This window comes from Equus quagga, chromosome 14 (assembly GCF_021613505.1).
Source record: "Equus quagga isolate Etosha38 chromosome 14, UCLA_HA_Equagga_1.0, whole genome shotgun sequence".
In the NCBI taxonomy this organism is placed as follows: Eukaryota; Metazoa; Chordata; class Mammalia; order Perissodactyla; family Equidae; genus Equus; species Equus quagga.
The window spans coordinates 86,816,000-86,833,997 of NC_060280.1; the positions used below are offsets into that span (position 1 = coordinate 86,816,000).

Below are 17,998 nucleotides of genomic sequence, written 5' to 3' on the forward strand. Positions count from 1 at the left end.
GATGCCTCCCACGTACTTTGACATATGAAATAAGCCTAATTAGTTTAACATCTCCCTTTCTATAAGGAGAGAGAACAAATACTTTGAAATGTTCCAGGGGCCTTCTGGAAAAGTCAGAGTTAATTCAAAGTCAAAAAGGCTTCATTTAGAATTGGATTTTTGGGAAATTTGTCAGAAATATCAAAAGGTTTTAGATACTTGCCTAAGTAGGATCACAGATCATTATGAAACGAAGTATTTAATTATCTATTTGACCGTGACATGAAAGATTTCAAAGGCAAATACAGAAGTTTACATACTTGTGAGCAAAATGTAGCTCTTTTAATATCCAGTACTGGGTTTAAGTAAACAAAGACCTGATGAAGACCACATGGAACACAGGTGATTGTTTTGACAAGATGCAAGATTTGTTTTTCTTCTAGGTAGGCAGTTTAATTAGTAAGGAAAGCAACAAACCTTTTCTAATTTCTGATTATCAAGATGAGACCAACAGTTCAAGAAAACATTGTCCTTTTAACGGCGAGAAAACCAAATACTAATTTTGCAGCATCTTACTTTTGATATTAAAACTCAGCTACTTAATTAAATTTATTCCAATCTTAGCCAACCCTGACCACACAAAAAATTCCTTTTCCTTGTTATTTTTAGTAGTTTTAATTAGATATATTAGAACTTTTAGCCCTTAGAAATTTTTAATTTCTAGTGAAGACTAAGAAGCAAGCAATTATGAACTATCTTTTACATTAGCATTCTGTGGCTTAGCAGACTTGTAAATACTTTTTATGATATCTAGAAACATGTGCTTCCTCAGTAGACTTTTCAGCATGGCACAAGACGTGTATTCTGACAGACCCAAATATCTTTAATTCGTCTGTAGAAGGAAGCAAAAAGTGGATAAATCTATATTCAGTAATTAATATTTCAGTATTTTTCTTATTTGGAAATGATCTGGATATTCAGTGAATTTAACTGAACTCCTCATTTAACTGAACTCAGCAAAACTTTAAGGTTATAGGCTACCAAAATGATTTCAGGAGACTATTAAAAAAGGACACTTGGGACATTTTATCTTACATCTCTTTAATTTGCCTGTTATTAACAACTGTGTTTGGATGACCCAGAAAACTTCATTAGACATTAGAAAAAGACATCATCCTAAACTAATTCTTCTTGCTGACAAATTTCGTGAGAGATAACATGACGTCATTTGATTAATAAACTCAGGTGGAAGAATAGTTGGATGTTTGCATTATATTCAGTGTTGCTAACTCTAAAGACTTGTCTATTTTAATTAAATCAACTAACTGAAAACCAGTTTTAATACTGAGTATTTTCCCAGATCATGTGAACCTGAAAAACATTTGGGTTAGTTTATATTATATTTTTGAGAATTTTGTGAATACTAAGCTCTTTGTTTAAGTCAGTTAAGTAGAACTACTTACAAATTAACTTTGCTGATACCACCCACGGGTGGAAAAATACCACATATCTACAAAACATACCAACAAAGATAAACAGAGACCTTACAGTTCTCATTTTAAAATTTTACCCTTGAGACTGGTGTGATAATTTAAAATTCACTGGTTATTAAGAAGTTGGGTCTAAGTTGTTCTCCTGGTAGATGGAATAGGTTCAGATTCCCTGCTCAGATGGCTAAAGCCTTTCACTAATATCTGTGGAGAAACACTAAAAAGATTTTATTTGTCCAAGTTTCAAACGAGCTTTCCCCCTTTCATTTTTCTTCTGGTAAGAATGACCTCCCTGAGTTCATACTTTCACATTTACGTCTCAGAGGCATGGGGAACGGATGCCAGTTTGTCCAAGATGGACTTTGATCTCCTAAGGCCAATCATTTATAAGCCTTGAGTTGGAAAGGAGAGGTTTTGGGATTGCTAAAGGAATTTGACTGCCTCTAGAGCTGCATTTCTAGTTCTGTAAGGATTGGGGAGGCCAGGACACTTGCTCTCTGTTCCTCAAAGAATTGGGTTGTAGCCTGGATGCTAAAGGACTGACACTCATCCACCAATGTTGGAATGTTTTTCTCTCCTCTGGGTACATTTCGCTTAGGGGAGAAGGAAAAAAAAAATTCAATCAGGCTCTGCATATCAGCTTGCAGTTTGGCCACATTTCTGGTTATAAAGTTATTAAGTCCATTAGAATATCTTGCCAGGTTTCATTCAGGACAAGCAGCAACAAGCAGTGAATACTTCTGGCAATACTGAAAAAGCTCAAACTCAAGAAGTGTCCCCAAGGACCATGCAAAGACATTATCTTCAAAAGATCTAGACTCACTCCCAAAGATAGCCCCAAGAAAGAAGTGACAACTTGGTGTCTTCAGCAGGCAGAAACCCAAACCAGGTTTTAGGACATAAAACAAGAACAGCAAGAAGGCACTACCTGTTCTTGTGAGAGAAAGGATCAATAACCAGTTGGTTTGGATGTGGAAAGGAAGGGACAGTGAAATCTTATTTCCCTCTCTTGACTGGGCCCTGCAGCCAGTGGTCCAGGAGAGCTGGCTCTGTAAGAATTCTCACCCAAAGCCGGCTGTTGCCAGTTCTCCCAGGATCCCAGCTGCAGGCTCCAAGTAGGGTTTAGAGTAGAGTGTGTAGGTCTGGTATTTACCAAAATTTGGGAAATTTTCCCACTAATTTTAATTGTAGTTTCTATTGGCTGTTTAAGGGAATTCCATAGTCATTTGCTAAAAATCCCTCAGAGTCCCATCAACATTAAAAAGGGCCCATAGGGGCCGGCCCCATGGCTGAGTGGTTAAGTTCGCGCGCTCCGCTGCAGGTGGCCCAGTGTTTTGTCGGTTTGGATCCTGGGTGCGGACATGGCACTGCTCACCGAGCCACGCTGAGGCGGCATCCCACATGCCACAACTAGAAGGACCCACAACTGAGAATATACAACTACGTACCAGGGGGCTTTGGGGAGAAAAAGGAAAAAAAATACATTAAAAAAAAAATAAGAAAAGGGCCTGTGTGGGGGCCTTCCTTTGACGGTAGATATGGGGGTGTCTGTCAGGCCATTAACTTGGTGAACTTTAGTTTATGGTCATGTAGTCTTGTTTTAGGTACATCTTATATCTTTAATTTTTCATCAAGTTTTTGCAATGAAACATTCAGTGATCTATTTTTGGAACTTTGAAGCTTTGTTTTTAAGTGCATTTCTTAAATGATCTTGTCTAATGGAACATTCCTCATAGTAGCCATTGTTATTTCCTGAGAGCTGACAGCAGTTTGATGGGACCCTTAGCTGTAAATGGAGCATCACCCACGTTTCTGTACAGCCTGATCTAGCTGCACATGGGGTGCAACCCACACTTCTACCCAGCCTTGTGTTGGGGCCCCCAACCTGATGGTTACCAAACCGAGCTCTCAGGACATGTCCTATCTTATTATGACTTTGCCATTTTTGTGGAGATTTATAGGTCTGACCATAGTTCTTAGATATAAACTAAGCAGGTGTGCCCGAAGGTGGTGCACTTAACTCTCGATTTTAAGGATTCTATTTCTTTCAGCTAAGCCCTCGGGCCTCTCAGAGACAACCAAATGCTCAAAAGGGATGTGCCGCTGGGTTGGAGATTGTGTGATGTTTCACAATGACCTCATTACGTGGAAATCTTCTTGAGGTTTTTGGTGACTTAGTTTCAATCTAACCCTTCCTTGACCGACTTATCCTGACATGGGAGCCTTTGACTTTTGTGGGCAGCCCTCTAACAGCCTTCAAATGCCCCACCCATGCTGACCAATTGTTTTGGCTTTTTGGTCTCTGAGATTCTCTTTAATACTAGCCTTTATTTACATGAAAGAAGACAAACAAACATGTACCGTAACACACCAGCAGTAACCAAAATATATTACTGTGGATTGGCCCAGAAAAAGGCCCAATGTGCACCATTCATTCCCAACATGGCTCCTGGGACTAGGGGATGTATTGAACCAATGGACCTCAACACATAGGGACTGTGGACTGATGCCGAACAGAAGAGAAGCTGTAGCTGCCACTGGCAGTTGCCAACATGGAATCTGGGGAAGGATTCCCAACAAGTGGGAATTGCAGACTAAACTGCCAGCAGTTCCCAATATGAAATCTAGGGGCAGAACCAAGAGCTGGGGCTTCCAGTGAAACAAGGAATTGTGGTCTGAACTATCAGCAGTTCCCAATGTGCAACTAGTGATTCCAGAAAAATGGAGAATAGACTGGAAAGCCAATGAGATTGGAAGCTTTAAGCAGACAGTGGAGTTCAGAACCAAGAGGGAACTTATCCATGGCCCTAAGCAGTGGTGAGACAGAGTACTCACAAGGGGTTTATGGGTCCCACTCTTATGTTTATCGTTGTCCCAAATGCTGTCAGAAGTTTGCTTTGGATCCTGTTGCTGCCATCAAACCTGTGAAATAACAAGAAATTCAGCCGAGTAAATTTTAAAGATCTAATTGGCTTTGTTGAGTGATTCATGAATCAGGCAGCATGCCATCTAGCAAGTAGAGAGGAGCTCCAGGGGTACAGAAAGGGAAAGTTATTAAAGGCAGCTCAAGGAAGTCATAAACAGAAAAGAGGGATTATTTTAGACAAGGTTACCTCCCTTTGGGAACAAAAACTTCTTATTAGGTAGATTGTTTAACCTTCCTTTGGGGGATGGAGAGGGTCCATGTGGCAGATTACCTCAAGGAAGGGCTCCGGGGGACCCAGGAGACCTAGAAATGGTGAGTGTGCTCCCCCAGGATGAGGAGACAGGGAGGAGGGTCTGGTTGAAGTCGACAGGGGTGGGACCCAGTCTCCCCATGGTCAACTCCAGAGTCTGCAGACCTGAGACAACAGGTGGGGCCACTCAGACATTAGTCCCCTCCAGCCCACAGCATGGGGGTGGGGCAGCCAGGATTCTGGTTGTCCGTCCATCACTGTGCGCATTGACATCAGCCCTGGAGCCACTCTGCACCTGCAGCCCAGCCTCTGCCCAGATTGGTCACCATGGGGAGGGTCATCAGGGACAATCATGACTCGGTTTCCAGGGTTGTGTGTAGGAAGTGCTGTACTCTGTGGGGTCCCCAGGGCCTCCTTTCTGCCTAGGGGGCACCCGTTTTCTCCTGAGTTTTCCAAGTGTTTGGGGAGCAGCGTCTCAAATCCATGCCCCTATCCCTCTAGCCTAGCTGTTCCTAGGACTGCCAGGAAGTCTCTACATTTTCAGGTCCCTCCCAGCGTTCCCAAAGCCAGTTCCCCTCCTGATTCACAGCATCATTATCAGCTATTTGTCCTCTCTGGTGCATTTCAACAAACCCAATATTTTAACAGTTTGACTTTATTCCCCAGAGCCAAGGATGGCTCTTTTTAAAGGATTTTATTTGTGTGTGGATGTTTTACATGAAAGGAAAGCAGAGAAAAAACACATGCAACTACATTGCAGGAAATCCTTGTGCTTCTTTCCCCAGGATCTTTCTGGGCACATACTATGGGAAGTCATATTGGCGGAGGTTCCTCTGGAGAGACATTCCCGCGTGATCTGCCCTATTGGCACTACCCTCCCTAGGTTTGTGACCTAGAAAAAGTTTATTCCCTTAAGTCTCCATTTTTCATTAAGAGTGAATGTATTTAGTCAGTTGAGCTTGGAAGATGCTATAAATAGTTCCAAACCAGCAACACAGGTGAATTTCAGAAAAAAATATAATATTCCTGTGTTACATTCTATTTGTTAATACTTGTTTCCCTCTTTCTGACCCTGAGTGTGTGTAGTAAGTTTCTGAGGTCTGTTCCTTACTTTTGGGTGCTTTCAAAGGAAATTCCAGGGCTGAGACACACAAACCATGAGTGTTCAGATGTGTTTTCTTGCCGTGGAAATAATGTCACCACAGGACCAGGAACAGAATTTCTCAGCCCAAAATAGCATAAGGATGATTTTGAGGTGATGATATTTGAAAAACAGCAGACACAGGTAAAGCTCTGGAAAACCTGGAAGAAGTTACCCTTTTGTAAGGGAAATTTACATTCTAAGAGAAACGTCCCTTTGTAAGGGTGCCTCCCTCTCTGTGCCAGGAAGGGCAGGATGACTCTAGATCTCTAGAAACTCTATCAGTGGAGAAGGCAAGGAGTTAAATCTGCAGGACAACTTGACCCTTGTTTACATGCTTTTCCTGCTGGCCTCCCGTCGCTAACCCCATCTTAACAGCAGGACGTTAAAGCTCTTTGTCACAGGAGGCGGCCAGCCAGGAGCCTGTGCGGAAGACAAAGTTTTGATCTGCCAGTCAGACCTCACCCTGCCACGTGTTTGCATCCCAGCCGGCCCTCCCTGCTCCCTTAAGCCTCAGCCCATGCTCTGGATGAAGGAGAAGGTGTTGTCCTCCTGTCCTCCTATCTCCTTGCCAATCGATGGCACAATCAACTGTTTCTTCTTTCAAAGACTGATGTGCCATGGTATCAGCTTTTGCGCACATCAGATGGCGACCCCTTGCTCAGTAATGCTAATAATTTACTGACTTTTTCCCTGAAAGTAATAGATATTTGGGGGTTTCTAGTTGAACTATTAAAAGTACTTTATCATTTTCTTCCCTGTTTTCCATGGAAAAGCAAAGTTTAAGTGACTTTGTTAGATTATTCAAACACTGGGTTTATGTCGCTTAAAATGACAAAGAGATTCCAAAGCAGCTCCAGTGTTGAGCAGAGCAACACAGTCAGAGACCCAAGCTAAGGCCCCCCTGGGCCTGCAGAGGGAAGGTCTTGAAGGCCCAGTTGTCCTTCCTGGGGAGCCACCCCCTGCAGGTGTCCTACTGCTCACACCCCCATGGAAGGAGCCTTTGTCCTGAGAGGAGCTGCAGAGCCCTGGAAAGCTAGGGATGGACGTGCTCATGGGGTGAGGAGTGATGCCCTTTCTGAGGTTGTGGTTCTTAGGCCTGGACATTTTAGACGTTGTTTGAGTTTTGCACCCACACTGTAGGTGCACTGAGAGTGTAATCTGTGCACAGTGAGGAAGTCTGTGAAGATCAGGTGTTGTGTCCTGTGGACAAAGCGTTCATGAATTTGGAGTTCATGTGGGTCAGAAGCTTAAACTGAATCTGACTGAGAGTTTCCTCCCATGTGAGAATGGGAGCCTGGGGGAGGCAGTGCTTCCATGCTCACAGGAGAGGGAGGGTGTGTGGGGCTCCCAGAGTGCATTTCTGTGGCTGCTCTGGGGTCCCCACCCTCCTTCACCAGGGACTGACCCACTCCAGGGGTTACATCTCAACCAGGAGAGTCTAGACCCCAAGTTTGGGAATATGGTCAACTTTCTGAATGTGAGTTTTCCTTCTGAACGATAGGCAAGCAGGCTGCTTCTATGAGCTGATTTGAATAAATATTCTGTCCTTGGATTCCTTTATGAATTAAAGATTGCTGCCCTTTGATTCTAGTTTCCATTAGCACTTGGGGTTTTAAAATGTAAGTTGAGGGCCTGGCCTGGTGGTGCAGCGGTTAAGTGTGCACGTTCCGCTTCTCGGCGGCCCGGGGTTCACCGGTTTGGATCCCGGGTGCGGACATGGCACTGCTTGGCAAGCCATGCTGTGGCAGGCATCCCACATGTAAAGCAGAGGAAGATGGGCACGGATGTTAGCTCAGGGCCAGCCTTCCTCAGCAAAAAGAGGAGGATTGGCAGCAGTTAGCTCAGGGCTAATCTTCCTCTAAAAAAATAAAAGTTAAAAAAATAATAAAATAAAATAAAGTTGATTGAGAGATATGATGTAAGACAAGAAAATTGTTGAACCTAATAGAAGTTTGGGTCCATTTAGGCAAGAGAGCCTCATGATGTGAGACGGGTGTACCTAAGTTGTCATGTGCGTTTTCCAATTTTAGGTCAGTTTTTGTGTCCATGTTCCTACAAAGCTTTGACATTTAAAAGGCTATATTATTCCTAAGGCAAACGAATTCCTATTTTAATGGATGCGAGGAAGAAGCACTTGAATTTCTATTTTCAGTGATATGAGGAACCAGGTCAAAGCTTATGTAAATCCTGGGAGTTCCTAGTTTATCACAGGGCTTAATTGCAAACGCCTTATGCATTACAATCTGCTACTCCTTCCTAAAAATATTCCCAGTGTGACTATAGTGGAGGGACAGGCTATAATGCCCCTTGTCCTTTTTGCTAGAAAAACATTGGTAAATTTTGTATCGTCTGCTGTTTTATATCCATTAGTGTTTAAAGGATTATATCGGAGTGGTTTCCTATGTAGAGATGTTAAAATTAAGTTGATTTTATAAAGCAGAAGTTAGTTAAAAATAAAGACCAAGCATAAGAAAATATAGTGTATATGAATTTCTCTTATTTTAAATAGATAGTGCATGCAAAGGTCTAAAAATTTCCTAAGAGAGGAAACTCACTTAAGGAGACTCCCCGCCTGCTCGTCCTGCCCCGCTCCTCTGCTCTGACTCCAGCCTCCCTCACATGACCAGTGTTGCTCACTGCTTCACCATCCTGTTAGTGCTTCTTTATGTAAAAACAAGCCAGTGTGAATGCCTATTTTCTTCCCTGTTTGTTCTTGTAATGAGTGGCCAGGGTCCACATATTTGCTGTTTGACTTCTGAACACTTAAGCCTCGCCCTCCCTTTTCCCCTGGGCCTTCTTACCTGGACAGGCTGATGAGAAAGCCTGGAGGCTCCTGCACTGTGGGCTGCTGCATGCTGGGCAGCTCCTCCTGTGCACCGTGCTGCCCTGTGTTGTACTGTTGACCCCACCAAGCCTGGGTTGTAATTGCAGAGGACTCTGAGTTCACAGTTTTGATAATTCTTTGTCCTTGGGAAGCAGGAGTGTGATAATGGCACCATCCTTATTGTAGGCCATGTGCTATGTCTGGGGCAGAATCTGGGTGTTTACAGTGATGGTGAAACTGAGGCTGGGGTTGCCTTGACATTAGGGGATGTGTAGGGTTATGAGGATGATTATGTTCTGTGAATGAGGTAAACCCATTAGATAGCCACTCCTTAAAGAGCAATTATTTCAGAGAGAAAGAAGAGACAGGAAAAAGCAGCCAGTAGGTGTTGAGATTCCATAGGGCTCACCAGGACCCTTAAGTCACTTTGCTGCTGCTGCCACCCCTGCATGCGTTGCAACAAAGATCCTGACCCTCTGGGTTGTAGTGGACAACACCACAGTCTGAGTTTGGACCATTAAAGGGATTATTTCAAACCAGACTTAAGCCCAGGTCCGTTAAACTCTAGAAAGCAACCAGTTGTCATGGAGGCCTCTGACCCTGATGGCAGTGATGTGAGGCTCCCAGAGGAGGACCTTAAGTTGTCCATAGGCTTCTGATGCAAGAAACTGCCCCGTGTCCCACATTGTCTGCCATTAGAGCTGCTGTCATCCTCTCATACTGAGATCTGTTAAAAATAGAGGCTCTGAGAAGCGCTCAGCATGTGACCCTCGACAAGGCACCTGTTATGCCTTTGGTGCTGGAAACAGTCCCCTGCCAGCTCAGCCTGGCTACCGACACCTACTTGTGATGTGAAGGAGCCCAGCCCTGGCCGTGCAGCGTATGCCACCTGCTGAGGGGCATCGCCTTTCTTCAGTTCATTGAACAATGCTAGGGTGGTGGAGGAGGCCACCCCTCTCCCAGACACCTTGGTTCCCTGGGTGGTTCCTGGGGATTAATTGAACGCACAGCACTGGGGAGTGCATAGACTTTGATGACATTACACATTTGTACATGATGGAGCTCAGTGGAGAGTTGCTGCTCTTCATTCCTTAATTGGGACATCCCTGATGAAGAACCAAACTTGTGTCACCAGAGGCAACCAAAGAGCAGGCAGTCATCGTACTACTGGCAAAAAGTTGGGATCATCTGCGTATGTTCACAAACACTTGGATGATTGTCTAGGAGATGACCCTTTATGGTAAGGGAACTCTGGGAATCTCTTGACTCAGAGATAATGAAAAGAGAAATCAACATAACCCTTGTGTGTACATTACTAGGTCTACAATACAAGGACTCACCAGGACACTCGTCATCCACCTTGGAGTTCTGCCTCTACTGGTAGTGACCATGGCGCTTTTCAGAGGATACAGTGCTCTGCTCTCCTACAAGGAATTTGATGGAAGTTTCACCTCCCTTATGGGTCTCAGGCTCATAGAGCACCTTTCTGTCCTATTGAAATCAGTTGAATGAAAAATGTCTTGTTTCACTCATCAGGGGTGAATTAGAAAGAGTCTGTCTTCATCTTGTTTTTGAAAGACTCCAGTTTTTTTTAGAACAGTTTGTTTACAGAAAAAGTGATCAAAATTCACAGTTTCCACGTAACCCTTTTCTCTGCTCCTGCAGTTTGCACTGTTTTTTCACTTTCTGTATTACTGTGTGTTACAATTTCTGACCCATATTGATGCATTGCCATGCACAGTGTATATTAGCATTAACTCTTTATGCTATTCAATGTATGAGTTTTGATAAATGTGTAATGACAGATCTATCATTTCTGTATCATGGAGTGTAGTTTCACTTGCCTGAAAATCCTCAGTGCCCAGTCTACTTACTGATTCATCTCTCCTTCCATCCCCCAAGCTCTTCCCAACCAGTAGAAAGCTACTGGCTCATGCTTTTGTCTTTTCCAGAATGTCATGTAGTTGGAATCATACACTACATGCACTACATAGTCTTGCCACGTTGGCTTCTTTACTTGACAATAGGCTTTTAAGGTTCCTCCATGTGTTTTCATGGCTTGATACCTCATTTATTTTTATCACTGCACAGTATTTCATTGTACGGATGCACCAATGATTATTTTTGTGTATTTGACTCTTGAAGGACATCTTGCTTAAAACTCTCTCTTGCCAATTACAAATTAGGTGCCTGTAAACATTCCTGTGTAGGTTTTGTGTGGACATAAGGTTCCAACTCATTTGGAAAAAATCCCCGAGAGCCTTATTTTGGTATCTTACTCTAGGTAGCAACAGTGTATTTTGTTTTTAAAGAAACTTCCTGTCTTCTGCTGTAGGTGGACCAAATTCCGTGTCCACCAGCAAAGAGTGAGGATACCTGGAGCTTTGCATCTTTACCGGTATTTGATGCTCTGAGGGTTTTGCACTTCACCCATTTAATAAGTGTTGAATGATACCTCATTGTTGTCCTGTTTGTAATTTCCTAATGACATTTGATGTGAAGCATGTTTTTATATTGCTCTTTTGCTGTCTATATATCTTCTTCAGTGAGCTGTCTGTTAGATCTTTTGCCCGATTTTCTAATTGGGTTGTTATTCTTTGGCTGTTGAGTTTTAAGAGTTCTTTGGATATTTCTGATACCATTCATTTATCTGATGAGCGTTTTACAAAGAATATCTCTTACTCTGTAAATTATGTTTTTATTCTCTTAACGCTGTCTTTCTGAGAGCAGGAGGTTTTAATTTTAATGAAGTAAAATTTTTGTTTTGGTTTTTTTTTTGGTAGACCCTGGGTTTCGGTTTTGTATCTACAAATTCATCTTGCAACCTGAAGTCATCTAGATTTTCTCTGTTATCTTCTAGGAGTTTATTCCTTTGGCATTTTACCTTTAGATCTGTGACATGTTTTGACTTAGTTTTTGTGAAAGGTGTATGGCCTATGTCTACACACATTGTGTGCGTGTTTGCATGTGGATATCCATTTTCCCACTTCTATTTGTTTAAAAAATTTCTTTTTCATCTGCTTTGCTTTTCCTTCTTTATCAAAGATCACTTGAGTATATTTGTGTGGGTCTGTAAGGAAAGCATTGACTCACATATCCTTCAGCCTTGCTGTACTTTTTTATTAATTCTAGGAGTTGTTTCTCTTGTTGTGAATTCTTTTAGATGTTTCACCAAGACAATCATCCCATATGGAAAAAAATGATATGAATTTAGCAACGGATTCATAAAGGTCTTCCATCTCAAGAAGTGGAAGTTTTGCTCTATTACTAGTTTGTCATAAATGAATGTTGGATTTTATCAAATCCTTTTTGATTTTCATTTCCCCCTCCTTTCCTTTTTTGTAGTAGTAATATCTGTCCTCCCTCTTTTCTTTGTTATCTTGACTAGATGTTTATCAATTTTATTAGTCTTGTCTAAGAACCAGGTTTATTTGTTTTAATTTGCTCCATTGATTTCCCACAATGACATTGATTCCTTTTTAATTTTGGTTATTTCATTTATTGTGCTTACGTTGGACTTTGCTTGCTCTTTCTTGTATTGCTTCTTAAGGTAGATGCTTATATCAATGACTGTAGATCTCTGGTTTTTCCAGTATATTTGTTCACTGGCATAAATTTCCCTCTAGGCACTGCTTTTCCTGCATCCAAGCATCTTTTGTATGTTGTAATTTCATTTCATTTCATTAAGTTCAAAATAAGTTTTCAATTTTCTTGAGACTTCTTTCATCTTACATATTACTTAGAAATGTATTGTTGAATCTCCACATACTTGCGGGTTTCCAACTATCTTGTTATTGACCTCCATATGAATGCCTAGGTGGCGTGAGAGCATATTTTCTATGATTTCTGTTCTTTGAAATTTGTTAAGATGTCCCTTTTTTCCCCAGAGGTTGTTGAATTCTCCAGCTGTTGAACTAGATTCATCTATTTCTGCTTGCATTCTGTCAGCTCCTGTCTTATGTATTCTAGCCCTCTGTCATACACATACACATGAAGGATGGCTGTGCCTGCTTGGAGAACAGACTTCTTCATCAGTATGTAATACCCCTTGTATCTCTGCATTGTCTATAATTCATATACCTATGCCAGCTCTCTTTTGACCTATGTTGGCATGAGATATTTCTCTCCATCCCTTTACACTACGTCAGTCTGTGTCTTTATATTGAAAATGGGTGTCTTGTAGACAGTATATAATTGTTTGTTTTTTAAAATCTGATATTATGATATCCTTCAATTTTATTGAGACCATTGTTGATTAAAGTTTTTTTGTGTTTTTTTTTTTTTTGAGGAAGATTAGCCCTGAGCTAACATCCATGCCTATCTTCCTCTACTTTATATGTGGGATGCGTACCACAGCATGGCTTGCCAAGCAGTGCCATGTCCGCACCTAGGATCTGAACTGGCGAACCCCGGGCAGCTGAAGCGGAATGTGCAAACTTAACCGCTGCACCACCAGGCCGGCCCCTAAAGTGGTTTTTGATACAGCTGGATTAATATTTAGCACCTCTGTTACTGTTTTTTAATCACTCTTGTTTGTTTTTTTTTTTTTGTCTTCCACATTTTTCCCATATTCTCTGCCTGAAATAGAGCATTTTATCTGATTCTTTTGTTTCCCTTCTCTTAGCATATCAATTACACATTTTTTAAAAAGCTCTTTTAGTGGTTGCCTTTGAGGTTTCAGTACACATTTGTAACTAACCCACATTTTCTGCCAGATAACTTTATACAACTTCATTGTATGCAAGTACTTCATAACAAACTGTTCACAATTTCCCCTTCCCTGTTCCTTGTGACATTGCTGTCATTTATTTCACTTGTCTTAAGCTTCTCATTACCAAATAAATTTTTGCTAATATTATTTTAAACAAAGTTATCTGTTCTATTAATTATAAATATATAAAAAATATTTTACCTTCATTTTTTCTTTTTTAATCCTCTACATTTATCATTTACATTCTTTCTGATAAATTTTTGAACATTTCATTCAAAGTGGGTGCACTCATGACAAATTTGCTCAAATTTTGTCTCAGAAAGTCTTAATTTTTACCTTACTTTTGATGGATAATTTTGCTTGACAGAGAATGTATTCAGAAATGTCTTCTTTGTCATTTTCAATATATGCTCTGTCTTTTATTTCTCTGTGGTTTGAATGTGATATTCTTTAGTGTGCCCTTGAGTTTATCATGTTTACTGTTCTCTGAGTCTCTGGAATGTGCAGTTTGCTGGCTATGATTAACTTTAGGCTATTTTGTTGATTATTACTTCTTGTTTCCTCCCTTTCTTTCTGTCTTTGTTTTCCTTCAGATATTTCCGTTATGTGTATTTTAATCCTTGTTAAAAGAGTGTTGTCCTAGGCTTCACAGATATTGTTTTCTTTCTTTTTTGTTTCATAATTTTAATATTTGTTTCATTGCATGGCATCTCTGTCATTTTCAAACATGCTTCCGACCCTCCCATTACAGAGAAATATGAAATGTGATCACAGTAAAAATGTGTAAATAATTTCCAAGTGTTCATGATGCTGTTAAATTGATGAGGAAGTGTGTACAGAAAAACAGTTTTCGATGATCACATCATGGAATGTTTGGAGATGACAGAGTCACACATAACCTTCCTAGAATTGGCGTATAGCTCCCCAGTACTTTCAGTCTTATGCATCCTGCTCTACATACATTTGTGATGTTTTAGGACTCAGTGGTCATTGAGGACGTGGCTGTGAACTTCACCCCAGAGGAGTGGCCTTTACTGGATCCTTCACAGAAGAAACTCTACAGAGATGTGATGTGGGAAACCTTCTGGAACTTGGTCTCAGTAGGTAAGAATGCAGACATTCCTTCACTGCATCAATGAGAGAAAAAGTCTTTCCTATCCATCATCATTGTTCCAAGATGTAGAATGTGGAAAGGGAAGATATAGATAAATAAACTAGAAATGGTCATAGCTCATCATGGTCTTCAAATCTAAAGTTTTTTCTACAATGTCCAATAAGTTGGAATCAACTTTCTGGGTCTGCATTTCAGGAAAAACGTGGGAAGATCATGATGTTGAAGATCAGTACAGTAACTAAGTGAGAAAACAAAGGTGAGTCACACTCAGAATAGAAAGCAGTGTCTCACGTGAGAATCCTCGTATGTTATGAAATTTTACAAAGAAGCAAACAAAACAAATAAGCTGTGCTTCAATTTTAGCTATTCTTAGAAAATTTTCACCAAATATACTTTCTAAAATGTGATCTAGAGGTTCAACTTTTGCAGAATAATTCACTTGGAAACAGTTTTAATAAACCCTGGATGTGAATATCACTGGATAATAGCAAGTGTGAGATCCTCTTGTAGAGCATTCAGTATATTCACTTTCCTAGAATTCAGACAAGACAGACAGAAAACCTTAACTTTTCCTGCAAATTATAATAAATATAACAAATATAACATCGTTAATAAAGGAATCATTAATAATGTGCTTCTCATTTTTTACAGAAAGTGTATGATACTGAAACTCTGTGAAAATGAAGAGGGCAGTCAATGTGGAGAAAACCTCAGCAATATTCCAAATCTTGATCTGAAGAAGAAAACTACTGTAGCGATACCGTATAAATATAGTCCATGTGGAAAAGTCTTCATGCATCATTCATCCATGAAATGCTGCATTAGCTGTCTTACTGAATGCAAACCATATGACTATCAAGAATATGGAGAAAAGCCATATAAATGTAAGGAATGTGGGAAAGCTTTCACTTTTCCCAGTGTTCTTCAAAGGCATGAAAGAACTCATACTGGAGAGAAACCCTATGAATGTGAAGAATGTGGGAAAGCCTTTACTGCTTGCATCAACCTTCGATCACACATGATCTTTCACACTGAAGATGGAGCTTATAAATGTAAGGAATGTAAGAAAGTATTTGTTTCTCCTAGTGCATTCCAAATACATGAAAGGAGTCACACTGGAGAGAAACCCTATGAATGTAAAAATTGTGGTCAAGCATTCAGACATCCCAGAACTCTTCGAATGCGTGAAAGACAACTCAGTGGAAAGAAACCCTATAACTGCAAGGAATGTGGGAAAAGCTTTATTGCTCTTAGAAACCTTCGAGTACACATGATCACTCACACTGGAGATAGACATTATAAATGTAGGGAATGTGGAAAAGTTTTCATTCATCCCAGTTCATTTCAGATACATGAAAGCAGCCACACTGGAGAGAAACCCTATGGATGTAGAGAATGTGGGAAAGCCTTCCCTTTGCACACTAAGTTAAAAAAACACAAAAGAATTCACACAAAAGGGACACCCTTTGGATGTGAGGAATGTGATAATGCTTTTATTTCTCTTCGAGTTTTCCAAATACATGAAAGGATTCAAACTAGAGAGAAACTCTATGAATGTATAAAATGCAGTAAAGTATTCTGTTTTCCCAGTTCTCTTTGAGGGCATGAAAGACCTCATACTGGAGAGAAACCCTATGAATGTAAGGAATGTGGGAAAGCCTTTATATCTCCCTCAAGGCTTCGATCACACATGATTTTTCACACTGGAGATGGACCTTATAAATATAAGAAATGTGAGAAACTATTCATTTCTTTCAGTGTATTTCAAGTACATGAAAGGAGTCACACTGGAGACAAACCCTATGAATGTAAAGAATTCAGTAAAGCATTCACTTCTTCCACTGCTCTTCGAAAACATGAAAGAACTCATACTAGAGAGAAACGCTATGAATGTAAAAAGTGCAGTAAAGCATTCACTACTTCCAGTTATCTTCGAAGTCATGAAAGAATTCATACTGGAGAGAAACCCTATGAATGCAAAAAATGCAGTAAAGCATTCACTTCTTCCAGTTATCTTCGAAGTCATGAAAGAACTCATACTGGAGAGAAACCCTATGAATGTAAAAAGTGCAGTAAAGCATTCACTACTTCCGATGCTCTTCGAAGTCATGAAAGAACTCATACTGGAGAGAAACCCTATGAATGTAAAAAATGCAGTAAAGCATTCACTTGTTCCAGTTATCTTCGAAAATATGAACGAACTCACACTGGAGAGAAACCCTATGAATGTAAGGATTGTGGGAAAGCCTTTACAGATCCCTCAAGCCTTTGATCACACAGCATGATTCACACAGGAGCTAGTCCTCATAAATATAAGGAATGTGAGGAAGCATTCATGTATCCCAGATTACTTCAAAGACATGAAAGAAGTCACCCTAGAGAGAAAACCTATGCATGTAAAGAACATGGGAAAGCCTTCAGCTCGCATCAAAGCTTCTAAATACATAAAAGAAATCATACTGGATAGAAACCATATGAATGTGCAAAATGTAGTGAAGCATTTGGTTTTCCCAGTTCTCTTTGAAGATATGAAAGAACTCATGCTGGAGAGAAACCTATGAATGATAGGAAAGTGGGAAAACCTTTATTTTTCATGCAAACTTTTGAGGATGTGGGAGAATGCACGCTAGAGGAAATAACATATGTAATGAATGTGGGAAAGCCTTTTGTCATCCCAGTTCTTAGTGAAGGCATAAAGAGTCAGTTGATTAAAATGTCTTGAATGGGGGCCGGTCTGGTGGCACAGCGGTTAAGTTCGCATGTTCCACTTCTTGGTGGCCCGGGGTTCGCCAGTTTGGATCCCAGGTGTGGACATGGCACCACTTGGCACACCGTGCTGTGGTAGGCGTCCCACGTAGAAAGTAGAGGAAGATGGGCACGGATGTCAGCTCAGGGCCAGGCTTCCTCAGCAAAAAGAGGAGGACTGGCAGTAGTTACCTCAGGGCTAATCTTCCTCAAAAAAAAAAAAAAAAAGCACTGAATGTAAACAATATGGGAAAGTCTTCAAATGTCTTACACCATTATATGTGAAATTCTCACCAAAAAGAAATATAAATATAAGTCATATGAGAAAGCTTCATGGAAATTAATTTGTGTAGGCTGTTCTAGAAAACATGACAGAGTTGTTATGAAGTTTGTAAATATATTGTGTTTACCAAGCATCTTTCTTAAAGTGCAACATTTGATTGTGGATTTCTATTAAGAACTTTCAGAAATGAATATTGACGTGAGATAATTCTGCAAGTCATCCTTCACCAACAGTATATAAGATTACTAAGTATTGGTTTTTCCTTAAATCAACTAATAATATTTTCTCTTCAACTTTTTTATAAATATTCGTTTTTCTGTATTTAGAGGCCATTCAAAAATGACAGTTTGTTGGCATTTTCTTACTGTCCTTGTATTGCAGTTCCTGGATATGCCTAATCCATTGTGTATATTGTTTAATAAAGAACAAAATTAATTACCAGTCTTCCTTGTTTTAATGTTAACTTATGTATTGCAGGAGTGTCGTTCAAATGGGCACCACAAGAGGGTTCTTTTTGATGATGGCACATTTT

General features: G+C 40.4%; 1 pseudogene; it reads left to right on the forward strand.

Moving 5' to 3' along the window:
* The window catches only part of LOC124252039 (zinc finger protein 709-like), a 37,381-nt pseudogene extending 20,112 nt beyond the window's left edge, over nt 1-17,269 (forward strand).
* The last annotated feature ends 729 nt before the right edge of the window (nt 17,270-17,998 follow it).